The sequence below is a fragment of the Uranotaenia lowii genome, chromosome 3, assembly GCF_029784155.1.
Source record: "Uranotaenia lowii strain MFRU-FL chromosome 3, ASM2978415v1, whole genome shotgun sequence".
Taxonomy (NCBI): Eukaryota; Metazoa; Arthropoda; class Insecta; order Diptera; family Culicidae; genus Uranotaenia; species Uranotaenia lowii.
This window is the reverse complement of record NC_073693.1, coordinates 176,753,269-176,767,090: the sequence shown is the minus strand read 5'-3', so window position 1 is coordinate 176,767,090 and position 13,822 is coordinate 176,753,269. Positions and strand designations below refer to the sequence as shown.

At 35.6% G+C, this 13,822-nt stretch overlaps 1 protein-coding gene across 4 annotated transcripts in view; it reads right to left on the bottom strand.

The window, feature by feature from the left end:
• The window catches only part of LOC129757490 (calsyntenin-1), a 218,922-nt gene that overhangs the window by 133,942 nt on the left and 71,158 nt on the right, over positions 1 to 13,822 (bottom strand). The gene's annotated exons all lie outside the window — the stretch shown is intronic.

The following is a 13,822-nucleotide window of genomic DNA, read 5'->3' as shown; positions in this document are numbered from 1 at the left end:
TTAAGTATTAGACATATTTTTTTCTCCTTTTTTTACTCCAGAAAACACGAGCGAGACTGGTCAATGGAAAGCTTGTTGCTGAAAACTTGCCAGGTGCCCGCTAAACAGTTCGTTTTGCTGTTCATTACGATTTTTTTTTCAAAATATTTTCCAACTAGCGGTCCAAATATTTTGCGTACGATTTGGCCACGGAATTTTGTTAATTTTATTGGTGAGCTGCTTTTCTACCTTGAAGAAATGAAGTCAGCCCTGTTTGTTAGTCGGCTTGATAAATCAGTCAGTAAAAATTACACGTTTTTTATCATTTCCTCCAATAAAATTTTCGGATTGCGCTTGATAAAACCTCTCACATCCTTTGCCTTTAGAAATCAATCATCTTCACTTTTATTCAAATTTTAACTCACTGTTAGATCCATTAGGATTCCTCTAACGATTCACCATATGAACTTAGATCGAATAACAGTAGCAAAAAAGCAATTTTGGTCAAGCATTCATATGTTGAGTTCATTGAAAACTTCTTTACCAAGCTACATTATCTTATGAACTATACATAAATAAAACATAAGTCTAAATATGAAAATCTGAAGTATGTAAGAAAGGGTGCGAATTTGAGGTAAAACTGTGCATCCATCACCATACAAAAAAAAATCACATTCGTAAAACAGGTTTTGATATCTGGTATGGTTTATTGTAATGATGGTAAAATATTAAATTTTTAGTATGCAAGCCATCGTTAACCTCGCAAAATTGAGGGGAAACTGTACATTAGACCGCTGCAAGCTTTGTATGGAAACTTCAAATTTTTATATTTTTTCACCTCCCATAACTTTTTTTGGTTGTTTTTGCTGCCAGAAAAAGCAATATTTTTTTTTAAGCGATCAATCCAGTCCTGAATTAGCGCAACGAGTTTTAATTTTGTATGGAAATTTGTATGGGAAAACAAAATTTTTCATTCAAAAATCGTCAGAGATTTCCTGAAAGTTCCAAAAAATATAACTTTGGATGAAAAATGTTTCTTGATTCTTGCAGTACATTTCTTGCGAACAAAGCACAAACCTAAATTGTACCCCAGAAAAGATATTCAATGTTATATAAAATTTTTGTTTTCAAAATTCATTATTTTAATTATAGCGTTTTTGACTGCTTGTTTGAAAGCTGTGTAACAGTAGGATGGAAATAAAAAATCTCAAAAAACTGCTTTGCATTGCCAGAGAATTTATTTATTAATATAACCTTTGCCATAACATTTCATGAAATTATTAACAGCTCTAGCAAACAAAGTCTGCCATTTTTGAATATTTTTCAATGGATTCAGATTTTTTATTTTGAAATGGTTATAACTTTTTTCATGAAATTCTTAGCTGCTTGTCATGTCAGCAAAAAATGAAGCTTAAGAATAGTCAAATCCAAAAATTAAAGACCGACTTCATTTCAAGCTTAATTGAATTTTCTGGATGATTTAATGTGCAAAAATTTTTTCTTCCATACAAATTTCCATACAAAGTTGAAACGCGTTGCGCTAACTCAGGAATCAACCAATTCATCTCAAAATTTACACTGATGCTTAGGGACCCGAAAGGCATCGAAAAAACATATGGGAGCAAAAAGTCATTTTTTGCAGCGGTCTACTGTACATCCTATATATGTAGATACATAAATTTTCTTTTCTTATATTAAAATGTATCTAGTGTCCATCAAACACGTGGAGCGAATTCATTTTTCCGCCAAAAGTTTTAAGTTAAAAAATTCGAGAGCAAGAGATGAACTACGGATCTCACTGCTCAGATGATTTATTGGAATTCTCTGGAGTTGCTTCCATCACCTTTACTAAATTGGTAATGCCAGTTTGATGAGAAATGATTACTGTACAATACACGGCCGTCAATGACCCGCGCCGGCATAGGACCCGTCGTCGTGTATAGAATATTAATAGGAATGTACTAAAAAACACTTGCTGATCGAAGAACCGGCTGACAAAACTTGCCAATCGGTCATTTTTGGATCTTTTTGCCGAATCGTTATTTGAGAACTAACGACGACGACAACGACGATGAAAGAATTGTGGCTTCTCCGATTACGCAATCGGTCTGTCGGTCTCAAAGCGGGGGGGAGTTGGTTTCAGTTTTGATTTATTCATTTGGTCGAAGCGTGTTGCCGTTTTACCGCTGGCTAACAATATAAAAAATCGCTTTCGGTTACATTTTCACGGTCTTTGATAACAGGATTTTTTGTCTTTAATGGTTGCCGGTTGAAGAACCTATGGTGTAATGAAAAATAAATTGCAAATAAAGTGGTTCAAGGCTGGTATCACAAGAAATATTTTTGTTGGATTGTTTGAAATAGGAATATGGGATCGAGGAAGTACGCAAATACGCCATACTACTTCGCTTTTTCTAGATGTATGGTTTCAAACGTTGAATAATAAAACATTTTTGATTTTTTTTATGGTTTGTTGAAGTTGACGATTCATCAGGCAGATATGTTTATTCTAGCAAATGTAATAAATGCATTAAGCTTCACCACAAATGATATTAATTTAAAAAAAAACGAAGAGTAGCCGAGTATCCATTCCCTACATTCACTAAAAACTATTCTTAAGCACCCAAATTTTTCAAATTGAATTTGGAGTGAAGAAAACAATGGAAGATGAACCTTTAACATTTTTATTTAGATACCTGCTTTATAGATTGTTTTTACAAAGCAACATCAGGCAGGCAATTTTGAGTAATGCTTCATTTATAAATTCCTAGGAATAAATCTAATTCTTAAACTGAAAAAGCCGCCCTAACATTATCGGATGTGTTTAGAAAATGCTGCGATCCTGAACCTGAAATGCCCACTGAAACCATTTCCTTCCACCCAACCATTGTTGAATGTACTACACGGTTCAACACTTTGTTGTCGGGAATGGGAGAGATGCATCAAGAAACGACTTAGCGATTATGATGGCAGCAGCGTATAATGGTTCAAGTGAGAGGAAAAGTAATAAAAAATAAACTGCCAGCGATAAATGCTCATGCTGACAGAGTTTGACTTTCAATGAGCGTTTTGTGTGCGAGTCATGACCAAGATTAATGCTATTATTAGCAAGTGCAAATCAGGATTCGACCGAGAAAAACGGACTGTTGAGTGGAATGAGATTAATGATCGCAGGTAAAAAAAGCTCAACTGTTGTTATTTTTGTTTCCTTAAACGGTTCTCTAAGTTTCTGTTTCCAAACAGTTGGAATTTTCATTACGTTATTTGATTGGGATAAGAATTTTTTTGTTTGCAAATCCCCGAGTTAAAAATAGCTCGCTATAAAACGTAACCCAGCTCAAATCACCTTTCGCTTTTACCACTTTCTTTCTTCCATCAATGTCACTTTGGGCCAAGGCTATGTTGAACCATTTTTTTTTTCAATTTAAGTTTACATTTTTCTGAATAATTATAAATTTACTATTGAGTCGAACTTTCCAAGTTAGAAAGTTATTGTTTCCAGCATAAAATTATTCTTAAACACCTACTCGAGCCGTCTAAATGGCCGATAAGAAAGTGTACTGTAATATGTCTCGTACCCTCGTCAGAGCCAACCTCTCGTGATTACCTTGAATGTCATGGAATATACAGATGTACATATACACATCTACCCACACATACTCGGAAGTGCCCTGACTGATGGCGCGCAACCCACCACAGCTATTTTCCCAGGATCTATTTCCATGTCTACAAAATAGCCATTCTTAGCACAACAACTTCTTTCTCACAGACCCACATTTATGGAATAATGTTTTCATTAAACCTTATTCACTTTAACATAATGCAACATGCTAAAGATTCAGTAAAGAAAACAATATCTCAGAAAATTGAAAACTATGCATAAGAAATGTTTACTTTTCAATCAAAATCGTGCGAAGTTCTCCCTGAGCACAGTTTTTTTTTTTGTCTCGAGTCCTAACACATAAAAACAGCAGCGTGCTTTTTTTTCATATTCCGGTTAAGTGTTTTTTAACTTGTTCTAAGATAAAAGTTTTCGCTCAAACAAGACAGACACTGTCAATGATGTTTGTCTTGCGATTTTTTTTTGCGACAGCTTTATCGATCATCGAAGCAGTAGAACGTGTTTATTTGTCTTGAAGTATTATTTTAATTGATGCTTTTATCTTTCATATATTGTAATTTCAAATTTAACAAATGGACTACAGTACATAAAGCTTTAAAAATTGCTTAGATCAATATTCCACAAATGAGAAGCTTAAGATCAGAATTCAACACCGGATAAAAAATCGTCACAGTCTTCTGAACAGCAGATGCAACTTTCTTCTTCTATCGGAATTGTGGAATACATAAAACGTACGAGTACCTCTAAAAAGTCTCTCGTGGAGTCTCTGGGGAACGAACAAAGTCGATTTGGAAATAATAAGGATTGGCAAGCTTCCTATAATGCTTCGTCCAACGACGGATATCAAAAGACACCGAGAATACCCTTTCCTTTTGTGTATCTACGCTGTTTCAAGTCAACTGAGAAGCAAACAGAATCAAGGAACAAGGGTTTTTTTTTCAATTTTACTCACTTCGGTGTAGAAGTGAAAGAATATCCTTTCTCTAACCTCCAAAATATCACTCAGTTAACCAAATCAATTCAGGAGGTATATTTCACGATGGCGGATCAGTAGAAGAAAAAATCCTTAATATTTCATGTACTGCCGCGATGACTCAAGCAAAGCCGGCAGCCGGCTAAGATTAGTCATTTGCCTTACATGGAATCTCACGTCTCCACGATGATAATTTATGCCTCCCACACAAAAGAAGTTAATTCCTAACAACTCCTATTGAATTCGTTTGAACGTGACAAACTAGGAAATAAACATCTTTTGTGTTTGACAGAGCTAGATGTTCCGCTCTCCTTGGCTTTTTGATCCAGTAAATGGTACTGATTTCAATTCAAAATAATAGATTTTTGGGTCGATCTAAAATTTTCCACAGATTTATGATGAAAACTGAAATTCAAAAAGAAAATTGAAACTCTAAAGCTCTAATGATAGATGTAAGAATTTATTTCTGTACTAATTTTTTTTTCAGATAATTGTTCGGTAATGGATGTATGAAATTATAATACATCCAAAACAAAAGATATTAATAAAAGTATTGAACCATTAAAAAATTTGCCGCTTTGTAAATCGGAATGATAAATAATTATAATTAATATAACACATACTTTTTAGATGTTGTTATGAGATTAAAAAAAAATACCTATAAGTGAGATAAACTATTCAGAAATTTCTTGATGATCATTTATTTTTATCAGCAACGTGACCAGTGAAAATGACTGATTAGATTCCAAAAGTCAATACAAGACACGGTCGTAAATTTTGTGTTGCCAAAATCGAGTGATGCCAAAATCGAACGGATATTATTTCAAACTACTCAAAATTATAGTAAAACATAATATAAGCTTTAAATTTATTAGATTTGCTCAATTAAAGAGTGATACGGTCAAAATTTGGTCAATATCAACATGGCGTATTTCTTTCAATTTTGCATTTAAAAAACCTGAACACCCCTCATTTTGAAGGTGTGTGTGTAGAATATTGCTCCTATTTTGATTTTGGAATTCACTCTTCAGTTGCCAACATGCCGTCCAAGGAAGAAGAGTAGCGTATCAAAATTTTGCTCGCGCATCGCGAAAATCCGAGCTACTCGCACGCAAAGCTGGCAAAATCGCTAAAAGTTGCCAAATCAACCGTTACAAATGTAATTAAAGTGTTTGGGGAACGTTTTTCACCCTTTATATAAGTTTTTAGCAAAACAAAGGTATTAATCTTTTTTTTTTTTTACTACTTGAAACTAACATTATTGAGCAAATCGAATAAATTCAATGCAAATATTATGTTTTACATTAATTTTGATTGATTTAAAATAAAAATTAAAAAAATTATTATGATATGAATGAACTTTAGAATTCAATAGGTTTATTTAGGGAAAAAATTATTCATAAATTTTATCCCAGTTTTAATTTGAAATTCCACGATTTTTCCTGGTTTTCCCGATCCCATTTTCAATTCCCGGTTTTCCAGGTTCACTGGCCACCCTGTGTGATGCAATATTGTTCATTATTGTTCATTATTTGTTGCTGGTTTTTTTCTCAGTCACGGGCTAGCAAGGCTCGCAGCTACCCTATCCGTTGGTTGCAATCCGTCCCGCTGTTCCGCTTTTTCGTCAAAATGTCCCGATTTTTATTCTTGGAAAACTTTTACAAAGTTCACAGACTAGCACTGGAAAAAATCAAACTTTAGTCTCGATTTGAATTCTGTGCTGAACAGAAAATCTTTCAAAAACATTTTTCTCAAAATAAGCAGAATAAAACTTAATTCTTTTAGAAATGGGACAGTTACGAATGCGTGTTTTTATCTCAAAAACCATTCGTTTAATCGAAATACTTTCTATGAAGTAAATGGCTGCATCCTCCTTCTTCAATTTCTAGTACTTTCTGGTCCAATACTTCTCTTTTGAAAGAAGCTGAGGGCAATTTAGTGGATGCAGCTGTTTGCAAATTAACAAAACTTGATTATTTTTGAGCCACTTTAAAGCGTTTTTAAAGGAAATCCTGTTCGTAAAATCTGACAATAACGAAGTAAAACCATCATAAGATTGAACTTAAATTATAATCGGTTGGAAAATCGGTTTAGATCTTAGGTTGCGAAGAGTACCTACAAGATATCTTTTTTCAGGGTTTTAAAAACAGCGAAAACCCAAGTTTTCGTTTTGAAAATTGTTGTCTTTTTCACAGAAGCGTAATCTTGACAAACCATTATATTTTATTAAAAACAACCAGCACATACATACTTTAATGTGCTAGGGACCTTGCCACGAGCAACCATGGTATAGGAGGATTCAAACGCTGGAATTTGTTTGAAATAAGGTTTTTCATAAGTTTTGTCGTCCGGCTATACAGCTTACGAGCTCTGGAACTAGCAAAAAAAATAGTTGTTTGAGGTAAGGTTCGAATGACTTATACTAGGCAACACTTTCAGCTTATCGGAGAAATTTTATTTTGGACATTTCAGCGATGTACACTTAGTTTTTCGCTTATTCAAAATTAAAAATGCTTGTATGACTGCTTTGATGACCCTTAACCGTAGTTGCTGATCATGTGCTCCACTTAAATCCTTAATTTGAACTTTGTGGACATTTTTGACAGTGTTTGCATACTTTTCCACCACTCACACACAGTTATTCTTCGAATATTCAACGGTTTTGTCAATTTTATAAAGGCGGATTTTGAAGGAAACTGTGCAAAATTATTTTATTCTTTTTCCCTTACATCGTAAATATCTCAAAAATGCGTAAATTTTAAATTAAAAAAAACAGGTCTGATGACACTGAAACAACACTGATAGTACTTTTCACAGGCAGCATAAATTTTGTAGAAATTTTGAATGTCCGATTACTAGTAAATGAGCTATTAACAAAAGAAAATGTCCCATTTCTAAAAGAACTAAGCTTTATATATGTAAAACGAACATAATTTCTCGATTCTTGCACTAAATATTTTGAAACAAACCACTAACCGAATTTGTACCCCACAAAAGATATTCGATTTGACACCAAAAAAAAATTAACATATACATTTTTACCGTTTCTGACTGCTTATTTCAAAGGTAGGAGGATGAAAATAAAAATTGATAAAAGCTTCCAATCCAATCCGTTCATTTGATTATAGAACTTTAATGAGCGCCGAAGTTGACTAGCGGATAGGCTGGCACGAGTCTGGTTTTACACTGTGCCAGGTGAACGACTTCTTTCGGGAGTCCTTTGTATACTTAGGTTTGGGAGAGAAAAGGGTTGGTCTTCGAATTAGGGTTTGGAAGGGGAAGACGAGGATTCTTCGTAAATACATGGAAAAGGGAAATATTTGTTTAACTGCCCGATCAGACTTTCGGATCGGGTAGTTCCGGTACGAAGTGGAAATAGCTTGAAGTCATCTGATAACTGATGCGACTACTCAATTCACTTACGTTTTAAGATTAGTTGGGACAAGACAGTATAGTACTCGCGCTTACGATAAGGCTTGAGGTTTTATACGTTGTAGTGCAGTGATAAGGCGTACAAAATCAGAGATATTACTCAAAGATACGAGACGCCCACTACAGCTTTCCTAGGAAGCCTTTCAACTATCGTTCACTCCACTGTGACGAACGGAAGGACCGAAAGACGTACGCATGACCACAACGAGTCCGACGTGGAATCCCCTGCTTGGCCATGTTGGTCTGAGCACGTTAGACGATTTCAATCAACGGAATTCTTTATTGGCATTTCGAGTCCCACCTCCACTCCTACATTGCAAATCTACAAGTTCTCTTACCAGCACTCTACAGCCCAGACCGGAAGAACTTGGCAAAAAGTTTTTACGAGCGAGAAGAGTCACGTATGATTGTTCCGCGCGGACATTCAGCATCATCTGCATGGGCATTCATCATCAATTTGCCCATCGACTAGCACTATCGGCCAGGACGGATCCACGCACATTATATGCGGAATCTAAACTGGGGTAAGCCCTCGTTGATATGAGCTTCTGAGCGAAAACTGATATACATCCAATCTGCTAAGATAGCGATTGCTCATGTATATGATGTCATTTTTAAAGGCGCGCGACTTAAGCCAGTTTTTGTTGCGTTAGCTAAACTCGTTCTTAATGATTTCCGAACGAACAGAAATCTATTTTCCTAGACGGGCGAGCCGAAAAGTAGCCAATTTCCATTTCGTGTACGGAAATTTTGGAAGTGGGAAAATTCAAGAATCGAACTGCACAATTGTCAAGCAAGAAATCAAACGAACGCTTCAAAACACAGATGATTGTAAAAACACACCACACAGTAAAGGTCGAAATAAATGAAACGTTACCGATGTAAGTGAATCCGTCTTGAGAGATCCCGTTATGAACCGGAAATTCAACTTGGGAATGGTTATGTGATTGGGACATTTTAGGAGGGGATCACGGGTTATTTGTTGTTGTATTTCTCGATTTTCTGCGGAGATTGACTGCGAATCCAATCACGGTCTTTTCCCATTCAAGGTAGCAAGGTAAGAGGGTGAGGAATTGTCTGATGAGTTTTCAGATTTCTGTTAGTTTAACTTTGTAGCGAACAACAAATAATTCCCCTCTCTATGAATCTGCGATCTGTTCTCGAAATCGGGGCGGATTCGAAATTGAAGCCGAAGTACGAATTCCTTTTTCAGAAACCCTTCCGCTTTCTTCCCAAAATATGGAATAAAAAGGACCTCGTGACCGAGTCTCATCCAGCTGGGCAAATCAAGATCAGGCAGATGATAAGGGAGTGGCGCTTAAGTCATCTGCTTACGAAACGGAAGTATGTCGGGCCTCTCGTTATAATTTCTTGGCTGATATCGCGACAAATATGGCGGCTGAGGATTTTTTCGTATCAAATATCTGTGCACCTTTAAATTAGAACAAGGACGAAATTTGTCATTATTGTGCATTTTTAACATAATTTTTGAATAAGCAAATAAAAAGAATAACAATTCGTTTTAACATTCAGTTTTCTTCAAAAGTTAACAGCATTCAATACTTCAGCGTTGAGCACGTGGTTTTGTGCCAATTCTGTTCCAATCTTGATATCAGCATCAACATGTGAAAAGGATATTAAAGGCAAAGTAAACAAAACTCGTTTTCAGTGGATTCAAGTAGCCCAATATGAGCTCTACTTATCACAAAAACCGTTTTTAGTTTATCAATTTGCATTAGCTTTAAAGTGCATTTTGAGCAAATAATCTAAAAAATATTAATTAAGATTAATCACCGTGATTTATGTTTTTTTGAAATTAATTTTTACGGCCTTATCGGTGAAAGTTATGTTCTCATAGTGAGAACATTTCAAGAATTGAAAATTATAGATGGATAGAAGAAGATTAGAAGAAAATTATAGGTGTTGAAATGAGCGGGTAGAATTTTTTTTAAGAAGCATTTTCACCACATACTTAACTTTTGTTCAATCACGGATCAACTATTTTGAAATGTTAGAATCGGACAGGGTTGAGTCTAACACAACACAATAGTTGATCTTGCGTGGTTCGCACCGCGAAACTTGCAGTGCGAACGAACTGTTCGCACTGCAAGTTTCGCGGTGCGAACCACGCAAGATCAACTATTGTGTTGTGTTAGACTCAACCCTGTCCGATTCTAACATTTCAAAATAGTTGATCCGTGATTGAACAAAAGTTAAGTATGTGGTGAAAATGCTTCTTAAAAAAAATTCTACCCGCTCATTTCAACACCTATAATTTTCTTCTAATCTTCTTCTATCCATCTATAATTTTCAATTCTTGAAATGTTCTCACTATGAGAACATAACTTTCACCGATAAGGCCGTAAAAATTAATTTCAAAAAAAAAAATCTAAAAAATATATAGCCATAAGATGACATGTTCTCCAAAAAAATTGGTTTATAAACCATTTACTCCACAATAAAGCAAACGGTTAAAATACAAAAGGGGAAAAATGCGAAGAGCTTTTTACTCACTCCTTTAGAGAGAACCATAAGCAATTGTCAAAAACTAGAGGAAATTTTTATCTCCATCTCACTCCACATATGAGACATACAGCACAAAGCAAAGGGTGTATAAAACATTTAGACGATATTCATACTCCAGCTAGGTTCTGAAAATCTATCCGAAAATAATTTCGTTTTGATAAAAACATATTCAGAATGATCCTACGCTCCGTTTTGACCATATAGACTTGAAAGATTCTCACGAATTTTAATTAGCGACTTAAAAAAGGTAGCAAAATTTTCAAACGCGTTTTTCTCGAAACGTCATATGTTAGTGCTGATATAATTGTTTTTAGTTAAAATTTGCTTGCTCAAAAAATTTCGTTTTGGACGCATAAATAAAAAAAAAATTAACAACCCAATATATTTCTTATTTATTTGAGTTGGAAAATAAAATGAATAAAACCAGGCATGATCCGGTCTTTTTCAATGAACTCCGGACAACCGGGCCGGACCGGACTTTTCCCAAATATTGTATTAAATATCCGGGTAAGTCCAGATAAAACCGGACAGTCTAACAACGTTAAAATAAGCGCTTTCAACGCGTAATTATCTTTGTAACTTAAGAAGTACAAGTGAACACCAGCTAACTTCAATGCCCAGCTAGTTATAGTCGAGTATCACATACAAAACGGACAATCAAACAATTCCATTGCAGATTACGGCAACATTCGCAATCCAATCGGACTGCACCAGAAAAGGATTTGTCCCGTGCGGTACTTTGGCCATCGGTAAAAGTACAGGGGACACCCATTCACCAAGGCTCTTTTATGTTGCAGATGAATGTACCTACACATCGCAATGTTGGTTGGGCCCGAAATCCCACACACGCGGCATTGCACTGTGATGATGTTGGGGTGGTGGGTGACACACACCCTCGACGACGGTAAACGCCATGGAAAGCGAGTGCCACGGACAAGTGATTTTATGAGTTTTGTGTTTATGTTATTTCTGTAGGAGCATCAAATAAATATTGTGGCAGGTACTCATCACATGTTTTCCCATGGTATTCCGGTCAACAATGCAGGCGGTATGATTTTCACGTACCAACAATTGTTTGCCGGTGGTTTTATTTTCTCTCCAAACTCAACTACAAACCAAGCAACAAACGGAACTTGGTGCGAAGTTGCGAAAGTGATAGCTTGCCCTCATGCTTTGTGACTTCTAGGCGTTAAAAGTTTATCTATGAATTTAAAACATTGGTACTAGCATTTAGGATCTGAATAATTTTAACAAAATATTGGTGATGGATTTAAATATTTATCATAACAAATAATCTTCCATTTAAAATTAATTTGTACATCGTCTTGGTATTTTTCAATTTTTTAAAACATTTATCATGTTGAAGATATCTCATGTGATGAAGACACTACAGTTTTGCTTTTCATAAAGATTCCGCGATAATAAAGCTCCTTCACGAGAATGACAAAAATGATGAGGGGATAAAATGATAACGAATCCAACATTGCCTTATTGCGCAATAATTCATAACATCCAAAATTTTGATTGGTTGAACCATCTGTTCCGTGGAAGCTGTAACGCCATAAAACTGTACGAAATATTCTCAGCTCGCAAATGAATTCCAAGTACCGAGTTCAACTCAAATGTGCAAAACCCAGTGCACAAGTTCTTCGAATTGCTGTGATTTCAAGATAAGGGGAAGGGAAGCGGGAGGTTTGCTGCAATGAATTAGAAGCAAACCTCAAAGCAGCTGTGCTCTGGAAACTGACATCCAGAAGTGGCGGTTGTACAATCATTTCTCACTCAAGAATCGGATCCAACCCAACGCCACACAAGAGGAATCTAATTTCTTCAACAATGCGTCATCACCAGTTAGATGGTCGACTTTTGAAAAAGATTTTAGCAAATAGCCAAAACTTTGGACCCAGACGCAGTTTTGCATCCACCACTCTTATCCACATCTGTGAGGGGAAGGATTTGGCAAAAAAGGGTGAGATAACCATTAACCGGTACGTGTCCAATTAAATTCTGTTTTATCTGTTAATGCATCTGTTTAAACATTTGTACCTCAGCAAAAAATCATATACCTACAATAAAATTTATAATCACAAATTGCACATCGGAAATGTATTAATTTTTAAGGTACCTTTACCACTTCCATTGGCCTATATGACACTAAAAGAACATTACGCCTCCCAGTTGCCGGTTTAGGGGCACTGAATAAGCGGCTAAAGTTTCCAAATCAAATCAAATTTCGTTCATGTAAGCCAACACGTCACGTGTGATGACGCTGTCGTCTTTTTTTCTGAACAACCTATATACGTACATGTGTATTCAGGTGAGTGCCATCTTCTCGTTCCACAACAGCTACAGGTGAGCCAACAGCTACAGCTTCCTAGCCATCCGTGCATTAGGCGGCATTCGAAGAAAAACTTCAAATGAAAGACGTGTTTTGGAAAAACTAGAAAGTTCGGGTCTCAAATTGGGAAACTGAAAAAGTTCTATCTGCTTGAAAAACGATAACATTGCAACAGCTGTTTACATTTCAGAAGTTGAGTTGATTAAAAAAGAAACGATAGATTTAAATAGACATCATGATTTTAAATAATATTATCATGATTTTAAATAATCACATATTCAACATGAAGAGAAAAAAAACCAATTAATTTCAGTTTCCATTTCAACACACAAAACAATCCGCAATCATTGGAATAAAATTGAATTGAATTAATTGCAACAAAAACACATGGTAGGTATTTGCTAGTTCATTTGCGATTTCCTCCCTTCCAATATTTGCAAAAAAGGAAATTAAAAGTGGCATCGTTGACGCATTGCTACTTGTTGTCTGATTTTTTCCCCCGTTTTGTTTTGATTTTTTTTTTGTCGCTTCGCGCTAAAGAAGCCCGATCCATCCTTTTTTTTGTGTTTGCCAAAAATTCCAATAAAAAGTGCTCTCAGTCGATACCTTTCGAGAAATTGCTCTTTCAAAGTAGGGCGCGGGGGTGAATCCTTCTCGACAAATTCAGTCCCAGCGTTTACCTGTAAGAAGAAAAACAGACGAAAAGAACAGAATTAGGTTTAATTGATTTTTAATTGGAATTTGCGCGTGGATCCTAAAAGGTATACAATTTATTACCCTTTGCCAAGGGATCGCGTGAAAACTGTTAAGTTCGTGATTGGAAAGCAAATTCGGAAGCTTGCCTGCGTTTGGTTAGCTTCAGGCATAGGTGGTACTGCTCTTTAAAATCACCTTAAAAGATGAATTTCTGTTTTGTGGTCAGGAAGCTTGAAAAAGTTAATACTGTAAACAA